Below are 15,625 nucleotides of genomic sequence, written 5' to 3'. Positions count from 1 at the left end.
AGAATATATTCAAGCTTTATTATGGCCTTGTGTGGGTTATAACTTTTCAATTTTGATACACAATTAATATGATGCTTTTAATATATTTAAAAAATGTTATTGATGTGGTCAATAGAGTTTTCAGGTCTTACTCTAGACTCTACATTTCTCCACATCTTCTCACAACAAAGAAAAATTCAAAATTGGCTTTCTTATCTCAAAACGGAACAGAAAAAGACCTTGGTTTCATTCAAAGAAATGCAAAACAAACTGTGGATTGCTCCATTACTGGCAGCCCTGGCTATACAAGTGATAATAACCCCTACAACCGGCATGCATACCTTTGGAAAATCATCACTCGGAAGCCTAGACATTCTTTATTTTTCCTGTTAATAATAAATTTTCCATTCATGCTAATCTGTGATATGTAGCAAAAATTGTCTTGCTAAAGCCTAACAGTTCTTTTTTCATATTTTGATCATGAGGAAGGAATCATGCTGTATTACAGCAAAGAATTCTATACTGAGCTACTATAGACAATGGCATAAGACTGACACCGCTAGATGGACAGGAAGTGATGTCATAGCCCAGATTAAAAACCTTTGTTGGATGCAGGTCAGTTTCCCACATTTTGGGAGCTGGTTTGCTTGCTGGTAAGTGGGTTGCTGCAGTATTTTATTGACTTTTTAAAAAATTATTTGCATTTGATACACAGTTGTAGAAGCCATTGTTCTTTTCAGTAGTTATCTAAAGAAGACTTTCCTTGAATATTTTAGATTCTGCGATTCTCATGATGCCTACCACTTAGCTCAATATTAAAAAGTAGTGTGGCCCTCTTCTAAATTGTTAGACTGCTTCACTGAAAGATCATCTCGAACAACTGATGATGGCACCTGTCCCCAACCTTGCTAAAGTATTCACTGGGTTTCTGTTTCCCTGCTCCTCCCTTCTTCATTCACAATCGATGTACTGACTGATCCTTCAGACAAAGGTTCTCTTCTCTACAAAACCATCTCAGCTTTTGTGACTGAAATCTTTGTGTATAGAGGCCACACTATGCCATTTACAGGGGGTAAGCAATCTCCACTGACAATGCTTGAACTTCTGTGTTGTAGAATTTTTGAGCCTTGGGGAAGCATTTGTTGCCATTGATCAATACTACTTAAATGGTCATTTCCAGATAAAGATCATTTCAAGGCATTAGTAATTTAATTAAAAATGAAGAGATTAAGTTGCCCGAGACTACAATCACTGAAATTCACCAAAATGAGAGAGGGTCTTATGGAAACATATATAATCATGAATGGAATTGATAAGATAGAGATAGGAAAGTTGTTTCCATTGGTGAGTTAGACGAGGATGAGAAGGAGATAGATTAAGATTCCGGGGAGTAGTTGAAGTTGGAGCTGAGGAGGAACTGGTTTTACCAGAGGGTGGCAATTCTGTGAAATTCTCTGCCCAAAGAACCAGCAGCGGTGGCTTCATAAGTATGTTGAAGACACAGTTAAATAGATTTTTGCATCGTAGGGGAAATTCGGGGTTATGGTGAAAAGGAAGTTAGATGGAACTGTCCATGGCCTGATGAGACATAATCTCATTGCATGATGGAGCAGGCTCAATGGGCCAGAAGGTTGATTCCTGCCTCTTATATTATTTATATATTTTTTTAAACATTTTAAATATTTTTTTTTAAATGTTAGACACGCAGCATGGTAACAGGCCCTTCCAACCCACAAGACCGTGCCACCCAATTAACCTACAGTCCCTGTATGTATGGGAGGAAACTGGAGCAGAGAAGGAAGCCCACACAGACACAGGGAGAATGTACAAACTCCTTACAGATAGTGCCAGATTCAACCCAGGTGGCTGGCACTTCTCCCCTTTCTTATACTTTATCTAAGAAGTATATTTCTCATACTTCTATTGTATCATGAACTACTAATACCAATATGTAAGTTTTTCAGGCACAAGTGAAGAGTTACTAGTGTTCTGATAGCTTCATCTCCTGACACAGCCAAATTTGGACAGACAGGTCTTGAACAGATCAGTTACAGTTGTATATTAATCTACAAGGGAAAATGTCAGAGATGTTGTTTGATGTAGATGGTTGATTGCAATCAATCTCTTGTGAAATGGAAGTATAACAATTGGCATCTGCTTTGCAAGACTGCTTTCTCATCAAGTATATCAGCAAATTTGTGAGCTGGAACTTGGCCAACACTAGCATTCCTAATTGAAAGTGGAGGCCATTCAAGATCACTAATGACAGAGAGCAATTTTAAGGACATAATGTTAAGTTTGCATGATAAATGAGTAGCTAAAATCAGCAAGATGAATTAAATAGATCTGACACTTAGTGGATTATTAAATCAATAGTGTAATAAATAGGAGGGTCTTGACAAAGCCACAGAAAGAAGGTGAATGTGGTTCACTCAAAGAACGAGAGTCATGCTAGCGAATTGTGAAAACACTCTCCTTAGACCAAAAACCTGAAAGCAAAGGTGCAGTTTTAACGACAAGTTCGAACAGGAAGAAATCCTTTGTGTTTCAACCAAATGAAGGTAGTCATAACAATTTGTATGTCAACAACATCTTTAAAGGAAAAGTGTCATCTGAACTGTGGAACAGAATTTAGACAAAAATGCACATCAAGTCAAAGGAGGAAACATTTGGCAAAGTGACTTCAAGTTCAATTATCCAGGTTGGTCTTCAGGACTATTGCAAAGAAGAGCAGAATGGAAGGAAATTCCAGAGACCAGGGTCCGATCACCAAAAACCGTCAAAGATTGGAAGTGCATAAATGCATAAAATGTTCAAGGAGAGTTTCTTTCCTCCTGTTATCAAACTTTGGAAATGGATCCCAGAAGGCAAAAATTGATGCCTTGCATTCTCTTAAAATTATAACTTTTAATCCCTGTACTCGTTGTACTTTGCTCCATACTTTGCACTGTTTAACTACTGCACACAAAAACCAAGCTATTTACTATCCTTCAATACACATGACAAACAAATAATTCAATTCAACATGAAAGATGTAAACAATTCCCTAACCGATATCCTCAATATCTTTGAATCATTTTTGACACGATTGACACTGCATGCTCTGTAGAATGTATACATCTTCCACAGAGATCTGTAAAGATCAATATTCATTTGACAAGATTCATTCAACTTACAAACTTCACATTCATTAATTTTTGCTGCCATCCCATTGAATATTTGAGGTACGTGTCTTTGTGTTACAAACACTGTCCTTCCTAATTTGAATACTGCACTAGTCTCCACCCACAGAGATTCACTGTATAAAAATACCCATAATGCCTGAGCAAAGAATGAACTGCTGGAGGAGCTAATGGGTATAAATGGTCTGTGATTGGCTCCAAATGGTATGTAATGGTAGAAATGTCAGTCCACAGGTAGAAACAGCATCTATGGGTAAAATTGATCTGTGATTGGGTATAAACCGCATCTATGGGTAGAAATGATCTGTGATTGGATATGAATGGTCAGTCTGTGGGCAGAAGTGGTTGTGATTGGGTAGAAATGGCATCTGTGAGTCTAAATGCTCTGTGATTGGGTAGAAATGTCAACTATGTGTTGATGTGATCTGTCAACATTTCCATGTTTATTTTAGCCTCAATAAGGGGTACCCTTTTGAAACATTGACACACCATTTCTACCCATGGATATTGTCCGACCTGCTGAGTTTCTCCAGCAGTTCATTGCTCGCTCAATATTCCAACATTTACAATGATTGCTTTTCTCTATTCACTCTAAGTGCCTTCATTCAATCTTGTCCATTTACAACATTTTGCTCATGAAATGTTTTCAAAAACGTCATCCATTTTGTGAATCAACAAATTACTATGATGGAGAGATAGAGGCCAAATTTTTCCATATTTTCATTTTCATTACCTGTGACTGATGCTTTATACAGTCTCCCTCTTAAAAACACTCCTCAAGGTTTTGCGCAATCTGAACATGAGAGTTTGAGGAACTAGCCCCCCAAAATAATTATATTCATTTTGATTTGTTTGCATCCTATCAAAAAAGATTTGTCATTTACATTAATTTATTTAGGACGTCTCAAAGTGCTTCACATTTACATGTGCTGCAAGTTTGAAAAAAGAAAAGGCTGCCAATTTGCACGAATCAAATGAGTAATCACAGGTTTTGCTAGTCTGAAGATAATTTGGAGAATTTGTATTTAATGTAAGTCAGTGCCCAAGACCCTTGAGAGTAACTTGAACAGCAAATTTTAACATGGCTTGGCTTTAAGGAGTACCTTAAAGGGAAAAGTGAGAAATAAAATTTAGAAAATTGAATTCAAGTCATGGAAGCCAATGGTGCACTAATTGTACTCAGATATGTTAAAGAACTCAGAATTAAAAGATCACTTGTAAAGATTCAAGGTTCCATTATTATCATGTAATAGTACAGGACATGTAATATTACACAAAATTGCCTTCTTCCTGCCGTAATGCTATTAGTGTTGCCCGAAAGAGAAGCAAAAGAGAGTTCCTTCAGAATCGTTGATTCATCTCCAGCTCTCCCCCAGCCTATGCAGCCACAAAGACTCCGGTTTGATCCAGAAGCAACCCAAGCTCCAGGTCCAAACCTCAGACGTGATCGGGAAGCCTTCAGTGCCTGAGGCCATTCAGGAGCCCTCGGCACACTCTCGAATCCTAGCTCCAATACCTGCTCTCCAGCAGCCCACAGCCCATGTGGGTTCACTGACTGCAAGTCACCCGCAATCTGTGTGGGCCCCTCAGCCACTGAGACTCTTGCTGGGCCGCCGCCATGGTTACCATCATCTCCACTGCTTATCTTTCTCAACAGAGGGTGTTCTACCTGTTTCTGATGCCCTGTGCTGGTCCACTGCTCCGTGGAGTATGCAACCTATAATGCTAAGCACAGGTGCTGCCATCTTAGACGCAGACCCATGTTTAAAAACACAATCGGCTCCTCTAACAGGCCCTTTAACACCTGTACAGAGCCATCGGTTTTAGGATGGGTGTTGAACCACTCAGAACAGTGCTTTGTCTGGCCTCTCTCCTCTCCCGAGTAAATGATCTGTGAACATGGCTTGTTGTTACATTTTGATCAATTCTGAGAGGGTGAAATCTGGAAGATCAGTTTGTTGCATTCATCGTGTATTGAGGTTGATGGATGCAGGGAGGTTTCAGCAACAAATGGACTGAGACAATGGAGTGGAAGAGTTGGAGTAATGTTACAAAGATGGAGCTGGGCAGTGATTCTATAGAAAGTTGCCTCAGGGTCAAGGATGATAGTAAAGTTGGAAATAGCCTGTCTGAGCTTTACACATTTGCCCAGGTTATGGATAGACTCTGCACTGAGGGAAGGGAATTTGTAACATGCACAAAACAATGATGGCTTCAGGCTTTCCAATAATTAGTTAAAGGAATATTTTACTCATTCTACACTGAATGCCTGATGATGTACAATTAAGAGAAAATAATGAAGCTTACAGAATGGTAATTGTGATCTGAGTTTCAGAAGTAAAAATATCACTGAAGGGCATTATTTAAATGAGAAATGGGACTGGCCAAGGTTAAATCCTTGGGGGATATCAGAAGTAACCACATGGGAGTGAGAAATCGCGCAGATTGAATCTCCAGCATCGGTTGGATAAGTGATCATTAAACCAAGCAAGTGTGCACCCAAGAAGCTCGATGATGGTGTTGAAGTGATGGGGAAGACTGATGTGATAAACATGTCAAAAGCTGCAAACATGTCAAGAAGGACAGAAAGTGATGGATTACCATTGTCACAGATGCATGGGGTGTAGTGTGTGATTTTGATAGAAAGCATTTTGTTGCTGTGACAGAAAAGCTAATTAGGCTCTGCCAAAGATGGATGTGAATTTAGGAGGGCAACAACATTTTCAAGGACTTCAGAGGGGAAAGGGAGGTTAAATACAGAATGGTTCTTTGATGCAAAAACTGTCGTGTCATGGTTTGTGCATTTTTTTTAGAGAAAATGTCAGCAGATTTGAAGGGAGAACCCAAAGCTGTACTAGTCAACTTGCAGGTAAGGGAGGGATTCAAGTGATCAGCAGATTAGCGGGTATAGAGTTAAGGTTCCATTATTATCATGTAATAGTAGAGAAAATTGCCTTATGGTTTATGGACAAAACGATGTAGGGCAGGGCATCAGACAGGAAGCATAACTTCAGTGATGTGATGAGTGGAACATTAGACGAGATTTGGCAGAATGGAGAATGGAAACCAGAGGAAGATGAATACACATGGGTGGGCTTCGCATTGCATGATGTTTCTTGACAGAAGCAAACTGATCCAGAAAGATTTTGTGGAGATTGGCTTTACCAGCCGCTCATCATAGCCTTGCAAATAAATGAACATCAAAACTGCAGATGCATGAAATATAAAAGTAAATGCTGGACATTCACACTGAAGGTCAGGCAACATCTGTAGAAAATTAAATAGAAGGGAAGATTTTATGTTGCAGTTCCAGCCTGAGTTGCTGAATGCTTCCAGCATTTTCTGTTTTTTTTTAAAAATATCTTCAATTCTGCATCCTTTCAACTTAAAGGAGCAGAATTGAAAGCTATACTCCGGGAGCAACAAAGGTGAAAGAGTAGCAGATGTAATGCCCACGAGTGCATCACAAGTAAAAGTGATGGTAAAAGGAATAGATAAGATAGAGTTATGTAAGCATTCACAAGTAGAAGTGATGGTAAAAGGAATAGATAAGATAGAGTTATGTAAGCATTGGGTAAATGGTGAAGGGTCATGTGGAATGTTTGACTAAGTATGGTCAGACCCCTACTTACAATGTTCCAACTTACAATATTTCAAACTAACAATGGTTCTGTTCTCATGTTTTTGGCGAAATTTTGCGTTTTTGGCAGATTTTCACATTATTTTGCCCAATTTCAACTTACATTGTGCATTCCGGGAACCGTATTGTAAGTAGCGGTCCACCTGTAAATGCTGTTTCTCTGTTAATTTCCAATGACAGAAAGGTATGCAGAATAAGGGCACATGCACAGGGGTGGGGAAATTCTTCTCTCTATGAGCCCTGAGTTTGGAATTACCAGCCCCAAAAGAAATGTGGCAGTGGAGTTGCTGGACCTGCTGAGGACTGACAATCATTGGACTATAAGTAATGTAGATTTTCGAGCACAGGCAAGAAAGTTGAATCCAGATCAACTGTGATCGTATTGCCTTTTTATTGTTATTTCTTCATTCATGCGATGTGGCTGTTGTTGCAATACCAATATTGATCATTCATCCCAAATTACCTCCACTATTACCATGGCTAGATTTGAACTAATGGTCAAGGCATCTGAATACTCGGTCAGTAATTGAACAGGAATTCTAAGAAGATCGATAATATGCTCAGGCCCGAAGCGCTGCTTACTTATCTTTTTTACCTAAGGAGTTTCTATGGCACCTTTTTGTTTTAAACCTCATTCAAAGTGACTTTTTGTTTAACTCAGTAATTTACAGCAACCACCTGACTACAAGAATACATTGAAGAAATTGCTCTTTGAGATGTCAAGATACTGTCCGTCAAAACCTCTCTGAAAATAACATGTTGTTATCAGGCACCCCATTCAAAAGCATTCATTATTTTGAAGTTCCCAGTTTTATTCATGAAAAATGACTAAAGTAAATTGAACAATACTTGATTGCTCATTCTAGTTTACAACATCGTTCCAATTACTGCCAAATAATTTTTCTGATAGAAAATTGACTTCTACGAATTTAGTTTTGTATATTTTTAATTGCATATTTTAACTTGTATTTCTCTCTCTGCTGTTTCCTGATGTGATATTGAACTTTAAATTCTAACTCGAAACTCCTGGTTCCAACTCCACTATTCATGAATAGTTAGTTCTTCATTCTGATTGGTTCAACAGTTGTTTGTCCTGATCACATGCGTTTTAGATATAGTCTTTGGGCAAGGGATGACTTGTTCAGATAAAGGATGACAAGGTCCATTTGTTCACAGCTCATGACAGAGTTTCTTTGGAAGGAAGTACCATATTAATTTTTATTATTCTGTGCACTCATATGCCGTACTGCCACCAAAATTAGATACATATTTTAAGGCTTGGCCTCTTGCTCTTCACTACTTAGTCTACTGGAACAGAAATTCAATGTACTTGTAAAATTCTTTCTCAAGACAGTAGAAGTTCACAGTGCCATTTTTAATCTGTGCTGAGTGGGTTGCCAACAGCCAAGTTGATAGTTTGCACAATTGACCACAACAGTCATGATTAGAATGAAAATAAACTAAATCAACCAAGCTCCTCAGACTACTGACAGTATTGGGAAGTTCTCACTTGTGAATGTTGGCTAATGAGAGAATCGTGCACGTGAGGTTCTCCTGAGGACTTTTAGTGAAAAAATATTTTCATGCTACCTTTTCATATCTTTTCAGAAATGTTTCAAATGACTTTGACCAATGAATTACCCTGTCATTAAGTACATAACTAAAATAGCAATAATTTTGAAGGAAAGTTCTTTACTTTGCTGTCCAATCATTCACTTTTCATTTCTCTAAGTTAGCTTTTATGATCTTCACCAGGCTCTGATCCTTTAACTTAAATTGTTACTGTTCATGAAGGCCTTGGTTGGTTTCTGAGAGCTATTTGAGTTATTCATTGGACACACAGAAACTGATCTCCTTCAATCAGCCACTTCAGTGACTTGCTGAAGAAACTTGCCTCTCGTTGGTTTTTCCAAAAGATAACCTCTTCTTCCAGGTTACCACAGAGTGTTGGTCATTTTCCCCTAGTTCAGGAGAAACAGATTAACCAGCCATTGCCTCTTCTAATTGACTTCAAGGGCTTAGAATAGGCTGAACTTAGAACTCAAAACCTGTCTTCAAATGGGGTCGTTACCAAGTCTCCCAATTTTGCAGACTTCATCATGAGCCTGCTGCAGTAAAACTGACTGTCTCTCTGTTTGCAAAACTACATCACCCCTCTTAGAGTAGCAACCTTCAACCAGCTATTTAACTTCTGCCACTAGTCTTAAAGGCAACATATTTTCAGTTCTTCAATTTACCTGTTCAAATATGCTGTTCCTTTAAAGACAATAGTCCATTTCAGTTCTACTACATCAGTCCAATTAACACCTACTTGTGAAGTCTCTTTTGGCATTCTTCATGGTTTCTGCAAAGTCAATGAGAGACATGTAGTCCACACTTAGGCACAGCTCGTGCATTTTAAATGAATTGTCTTTTGTGAAATGTTACTGTTTCTTGTGGAATGTAAACTAATATCTAAACCCCCCCTACAATCTAACTTTACCTTTGAAATATTTTATTCCATAATTGCGTTAACTTATTCTGTAACACCAGCAATGCCTCCAAACAACATACCACTCTGACCTAGAAATATATTACTGTTCCTTCACCATCACTGGGTCACATTCCTTGTGCTCTCTTCCTAAGACCATTGTTTGTACTCCTTCACTTCAAGAACTATCATGGGTCAAGAAGGCAGCACACCACCAACTCTCAGGGGCAGTTAGGGTTGGGCAATTAAATGCAGGCTCAGTCTGCAAAGACCAAATTTCTGGAATAAATAAAATTAAAATCTGTTACACCAAATGTCCTTTACATACCAGACTCATTGCTGGCTTTGCTTACCCTCTTTGAAGCCTTGATATGTTTTAATGAACTAATCATTAATAGATTCATTTTTACCTCTAAAATGCAACAGATGAATTTTTTTCTTCTGAGAGAAATGTTTTGGTTCTGTCACAGTTTAATCTCCTTTGGAAATCCTTTTATGTGTGCACAATAATTTAGCAATGACTGAATTAGAATTAGAGATCCAATGGAAAATTATTTTCTTGGAGGTTGATGACAAATGAATATGCTGAAGGAAATGCATTACTCCACTGACTTTGTCACAAGAAGGCAGAAGGCAGAAAATTATCAGCCAATTAGTTTGACATCTGAAGTGAGAAAATGCTGGAAGAAATAAATAATGAAAGAAGAAACAGTGAGGACATGAGGATAGAAATTGTTTCATCAGGCAGATGTCTCATGGATTCAGGAAGCGCTGGTCATATTAGACAAATTTACTAGCATTCTCTGAGGATATAACAAGGACAGGAACATGAAGATTTGCAGGGAACATTCCATAAGGTACAAAAGACTTATCCCTATGATAAGGAATAAATATGGATAACAGAATTTGGGGGTAATGTACAGTAAAACTCCTGGTATCTGGCAACTATGGGGGTTGGTAGGTGCCGGATATGTGAATTTTCCATTTGCCTGAGACTCACTCTTATAATGTCTAACTAATATACCTGCATTAAGAATAATCGGTTTAAAAGGCAAAATGCAGTACAAAATGTAAAGAAATTTGAAAAAAAAACAGTATTGTAGTTTGAGTCTTATTTCAGAGAACTTTTGCAGTTTAAAACTTATATTTGAATTATTATTTATTCTTCTTTTAATTTTATTTATTTTCCTTGATTTTATTTTGCCAGTTAGTGGTTGCATGAATTCTGGATAACAGGATTTTTATTGTCTTAGCATAGATAGAAGATTAGTTAACCAGTACATGGAGAGTTGGGTGCTTCTCTGGTTGGCAATCAGTGGTGAGCAGAGTGCTGCAGGGGTCAGGGTAGGCCCGTGAATCATTAATGATTTGCGCTTGAAAATTTGCTGATAACACTAAATTGAGTGGAAAGGCAAATTGTGCAGATCTGGAGAGCCTGCTAAGAGATATCAATAGGTTGAGTGAATGGGCAAAGATCTGGCAGATGGAATTAAATGTTTGGAAATGTGAAGTTATCTACCTTGGAAGGAAAAATAGGAGATCAGATAATAATTTAAATGGTGAATGAATGCAGAGTGATGTTGTGCAGAGGGACTTGGGAGAACTTCTGTATGAATCCCAACATTTTAGTTTGCAGGTGCAACAGCTAACCAAGAAGGCATTATTGCAAGAGTGATTAAATTTAGCAGCAGGGAGGTTCTGCCAACACTGCATAAGGTACTGGTGAAGCCGAATCTGGAGTATTGTGTACAGTTCTGGTCTCCTTACTCGAGGAAGGGTGTATTGTCTTTGAAGATGGTGCAGAGGAGGTTCACGAGGTTGATTCCATTCATGAGGAATTGAATTGCTTGGGACTAGACTCGCTAGATTTCAGAAGAATGAGATTTGATATAAGCATATAAAATTATGAGAGGGACGGATATGATAGAGACAATAAGGTTGTTTCCACTGGCAGAGAGACTAGAAAATGGGAGAAAGAATCCTCAAGATTCGGGGGAGAAGACTGAGAATGGAAAAGATCATGAAGCAGGTTTTCCCAGAGTGTAATGAAATCTCTGCTCAAGAAAACAGTGGAGGCTGCCTCAATAAATTCATTTGCAACATGTATAGTAGGGGGAATTAAGGGTTACTCTATGTGGAAAAGGCAGGTAGGTGAAGCTGAGCCAACAGCAAGATCAGCCATGATTGAATGGGGAGCAAGCTCGATGGGCCTGATGACCTATTTCTTATGTTCTGATGGAAAACCTGAATAGCTAATATACAAAACACAATCTTATTAGGGTATCTATTTTGCTTAGAGGATAATATTAATTTAGTTCAAAAAGAATTTGATTATTCAGTTTTCATTCAACATGTTTAGTGACTGTGGGCCTTTTGAATAACTATTTGTCATGAACACCATGTGCAGAACACTGCAGGAATTATTAAAGTGCAATGCACAAAGTGTTGGAGGAACTCAGCAGGTTCTGCAGAATCTACAGGAAGCCAAGGGTAACCAATGTTTTGGGCCTGAGCCCTCAATCTACAGATGTTCCTGTTTATTAATGTGCAATATTAAAGACCTTGTATTGAAAAATAACCAATACATCTGGTTGGTCAATGGGAAGTAATACCAAAGTGATTATGTTCATAAGATTTGTGAAAGTACATTTAATAGAGCCGTCAAGTTATTTTAGTTCTGCATCAAAACAAAAATGTAATTCTGGAGTTGACAACCCTGAAGAAAAGTGCTATAGACTGGTCAATTCTTTTTAGTCTCCATTTCAATCTGACACATTTTAATCCATTAGAAAATCAGAACTGTGAAAGATACTTGCAGCGAACTCCAAGTCCATGAAATTGTCTTTAAAAGTTGGTTAAATAACAATGAGATTGAAAGGCAATGGATGAAACTCTCGGTAGAATATTGTGTTTTGTGCCAACTGATTAGAGATGAGTTAGGCAGGTTATAAAGTTAGATTAAGTCCTTAATTAATATCCTTAAGTTGTGTTGGCAATTGCTTTGGGTGCAGAGAGTGGTGGGAGTGTGGAATGAGCTGCCAGCTGAATTTGGCAAATTCCGACAATTTTGACATTCAAGAAAAATTTGGACGGATACATGGATAGGAGAGATATGGAGGGCTACGGACTGGGTGCAGGTCAGTGGGACTAGGCAGAAAAATAGTTTGACACAGACTAGAAGGGCTGAAGGGCCTGTTTGTGATCTGCAGTATTCTTATGTTTCAAAATGGAAGATTAGAGATTCCTTTCTGTCATAGTTCAAAATATGTAATATTACACAAAATTGCCTCTATCTGCCGTAAGGTAGGCAAAGATTCACCGTTAATGTTGCTCAGTGCCCCTTACAGTAAGAGAGAAGTATAAGAGTGGCCCTTCAGAGGTACTTAGTGTCCATGGATACATTTCAAGACTTTTCAAAGGTAAAGCATCTCAAAGGGTTGACAAAACCTTTTGAGGAAACAAGACTATCATTTTTCATGAGGCACTGCATTGAAAAAAGCCTTGGGCTCCAATCTTTTTATTTATCAGGTCTTGTGCATTTCAAACATGAATAGTGAGATAGTCTGCTCTCAACATTTAGTCTTCTCATGGAAAATTTAAAAAATAAAGCATTTACACTTACTATCACCAGCTCAACATCATAGAGACCGCCATGCCAACAGTAGAAGTACTAAAATGAAGCATTCATGTTTGATATTTTAAATTCTTCCTTTTGATTAATCAATGGAATTGTGTCCAACTATTGCTAACTGGCTATGTAATATATGCTTGATGTATACTTTTATTCACTGCCGCATGTTTCAGTGTAATTTTTTTTTTAATGCAGAATGCATGCTCAATAGTGATGCTGGTCAATTATATTAATGTTTATAAGCTTAGATTGTTTTTAGTTATGTCTTTAAACATGCTTGATATGGATATGAAATATGGATATGAATATTCATAAATCTAATTCTTGGTAAAATTGCCCAAGTCAAGTTGATACCAGCCATTTTCATGTTGCACCAGTACTTTCATCCATGCACCAACAGTAACGACTTGTAAAGTGCCATGTGATAGAGAATCTCCCAAATGTGCAGGATCCGTCCCAAATTAGAGGTGATGATAATGAGGAGGCAAGAACTGCATTGTCAAAATGAAGACATTTTATACATACGTTGTTAACAAGAGAGAAAGAGAGGGTAGGACCATTCAAGGACAAAGAATGGAGTTACGTTTGGAGCCATACGTTTGAGATACTAAACCAATACTTCACACCAGGAGACTGATAGAGGGGATAGTGAGATTAGAAAGGGCTATGCTGAAACATTAGGATTTTTTTTTCATGTTAGAAGCTGGTAACAGGCCCTTCTGGCCCATGAGCCTGTTCTGTCCAAACAGCTTTTGGAGGGTGGGAGGAAACCCATGCAGCCATGGGGGGAACGTAAAAACTCTTTGCAGACAGTGCCAGATTCAAACCCAGGTCACTAGTGCTGTAATAGCATTGAGCTAACCACTATTCTAAATGTGGTGCCCAGAAAAAGTGTTGGCTACTCTCTAATCTGACTATCTGATAAAATCATAGCTGATCCAATATTTTTCATGTCTATATTCCATCCTTCTCTCCATGACTCTTAACACCCTGTTTAATTCAAATTTTCTGTCTTAATTATACAGAAGGACTACCCCACCCCCCCCACCCCATCTCCTTTATGTGGTGAAAAGCTCCAAAGTCCCATAATCCTCTTCTCAGTCAAAGACCATGACCTCCAATCCTGATCTCTCCCATGTGGGCAAACCTCCTCTCAGCATTTCGACTGTGAGGTTTATAAGAATCTTGCATGTTTCTAAAGATGGCCTTTCAATCATTTTTCATCCACCAGCCACAGTTCTCCCTCCAAGATTAAAACCTTCCAATCTTTACCTGTAGGAAGGTTTGTCAATGAATTGGCCAAATTCCCTGAAGTTTCCAACTGGTACCATCAAGGAAATAGCGGGAGGGATCCTGCTCAGCTGAAGACCTCATGGCTGTCTCCCCCAGCATGCCCACGGTGACACAAAGCTTCCAATATCCTGCCATTCTAATTTCTGTGGCAGCCCTGCAAAGTTATCTGTGATTTGCCTGCCAACTTTGGAAGTGAAAACCTTGTTCATCTGCTACCCCACTACCCTGATAGTGTGTGCTCTCCAAGACATTTCCCACGTTTTTCGGTCTCCGATGATCTGTGGTATTTTGCAACTGCTAAAATCCATTCAGATAATTAAAAAGTAGCTCCTGTTTAAAAGCAATCAAAATATAATGCGCACTTAAAACTACATTCAACTTCATGTCAATTGATTGAAAATATTAGTATCAATTCAAAGAAAGGAAAACAAAATAAAGCCACTTTCTTGCACATTTTTTAACAAAGGACAACAACCCCATTCAAATAGATGGAACTGTTCTGAATACACCTATAAACTGAGAAGCCAGAAGCAAATGTACTTGTCCCTTCAGAGTATGTTACAGAACAGATACCACAGACAGTTATGACTCCAGCTATAGAACACAAATTCAGGTGCCATACCACTGGTTACCTCTGCCTGGTTTTATATTTCTGTGTTGCATGGACTTTTAGAATGCATTGACATACCAGTACTGCAGCAAGCTGCTGGATATCCACAGAACTGCCAGCCATTAATTGATCCAGACCAATTCTGGAGCATTATGTTTAGCACCTCTCGGATTCTTCACAACTCCAACTCCTGTTATCTCTCACTGCTGAATTTTAAACCCTGTGCCCTTCCGGAACACAATAAGATAGCCCAGTGCAATGAAAGTTCTAAATATAAAAGTTCTCTATCTCTGTGTCAATAGAAATAGAGCCTGTCATGTTAAAGATTTAACTTCTGAGTCACGTATAATGAAGACAATATGATAAATTGATTCAAAGCCAAGCACAACATTTCTTTTGGGTACAATTTGCTTTGAAATTCTTATATTTTTAGCGTAGAGTGACACTTCTTTGATTTTTTTTATGTTCCATGCTTGCTGAATGCTGACTGAGTGATCCATCTTCTGTTATGTAGGATAAATAAGTCTAGTTTATATTTTATATGTCTTACTCAGTTATTTTCTCCACTTTGCTGCTTGCTCAGTGTTGCTTCTACACTGTCATTCAGTTCTGTGGATTTTTTTTTCAAAAGGGTCAATTATCAATAGGTGTAAACAGATTATTCAACTGTCGGGTCCAGTGGAAGTGGAATATTGGAAGTGAAAACCTTGTTCATCTGCTACCCCACTACCCTGATAGTGTGTGCTATCCAAGACATTTCCCATGTTTTTCGGTCTCCGATGATCTGTGGTATTTTGAAGCTGCTAAAATCCATTCAGAT

At 38.3% G+C, this 15,625-nt stretch overlaps 1 protein-coding gene across 13 annotated transcripts in view; it reads left to right on the top strand.

Annotated features, from left to right (window-relative positions):
* Positions 1 to 15,625, top strand: part of tenm1 (teneurin transmembrane protein 1) — an 832,896-nt gene that overhangs the window by 354,644 nt on the left and 462,627 nt on the right. The gene's annotated exons all lie outside the window — the stretch shown is intronic.

Source organism: Narcine bancroftii, chromosome 8 (assembly GCF_036971445.1).
Source record: "Narcine bancroftii isolate sNarBan1 chromosome 8, sNarBan1.hap1, whole genome shotgun sequence".
NCBI classification, from domain to species: Eukaryota; Metazoa; Chordata; class Chondrichthyes; order Torpediniformes; family Narcinidae; genus Narcine; species Narcine bancroftii.
This window is presented reverse-complemented; position numbering and strand designations above follow the sequence as displayed.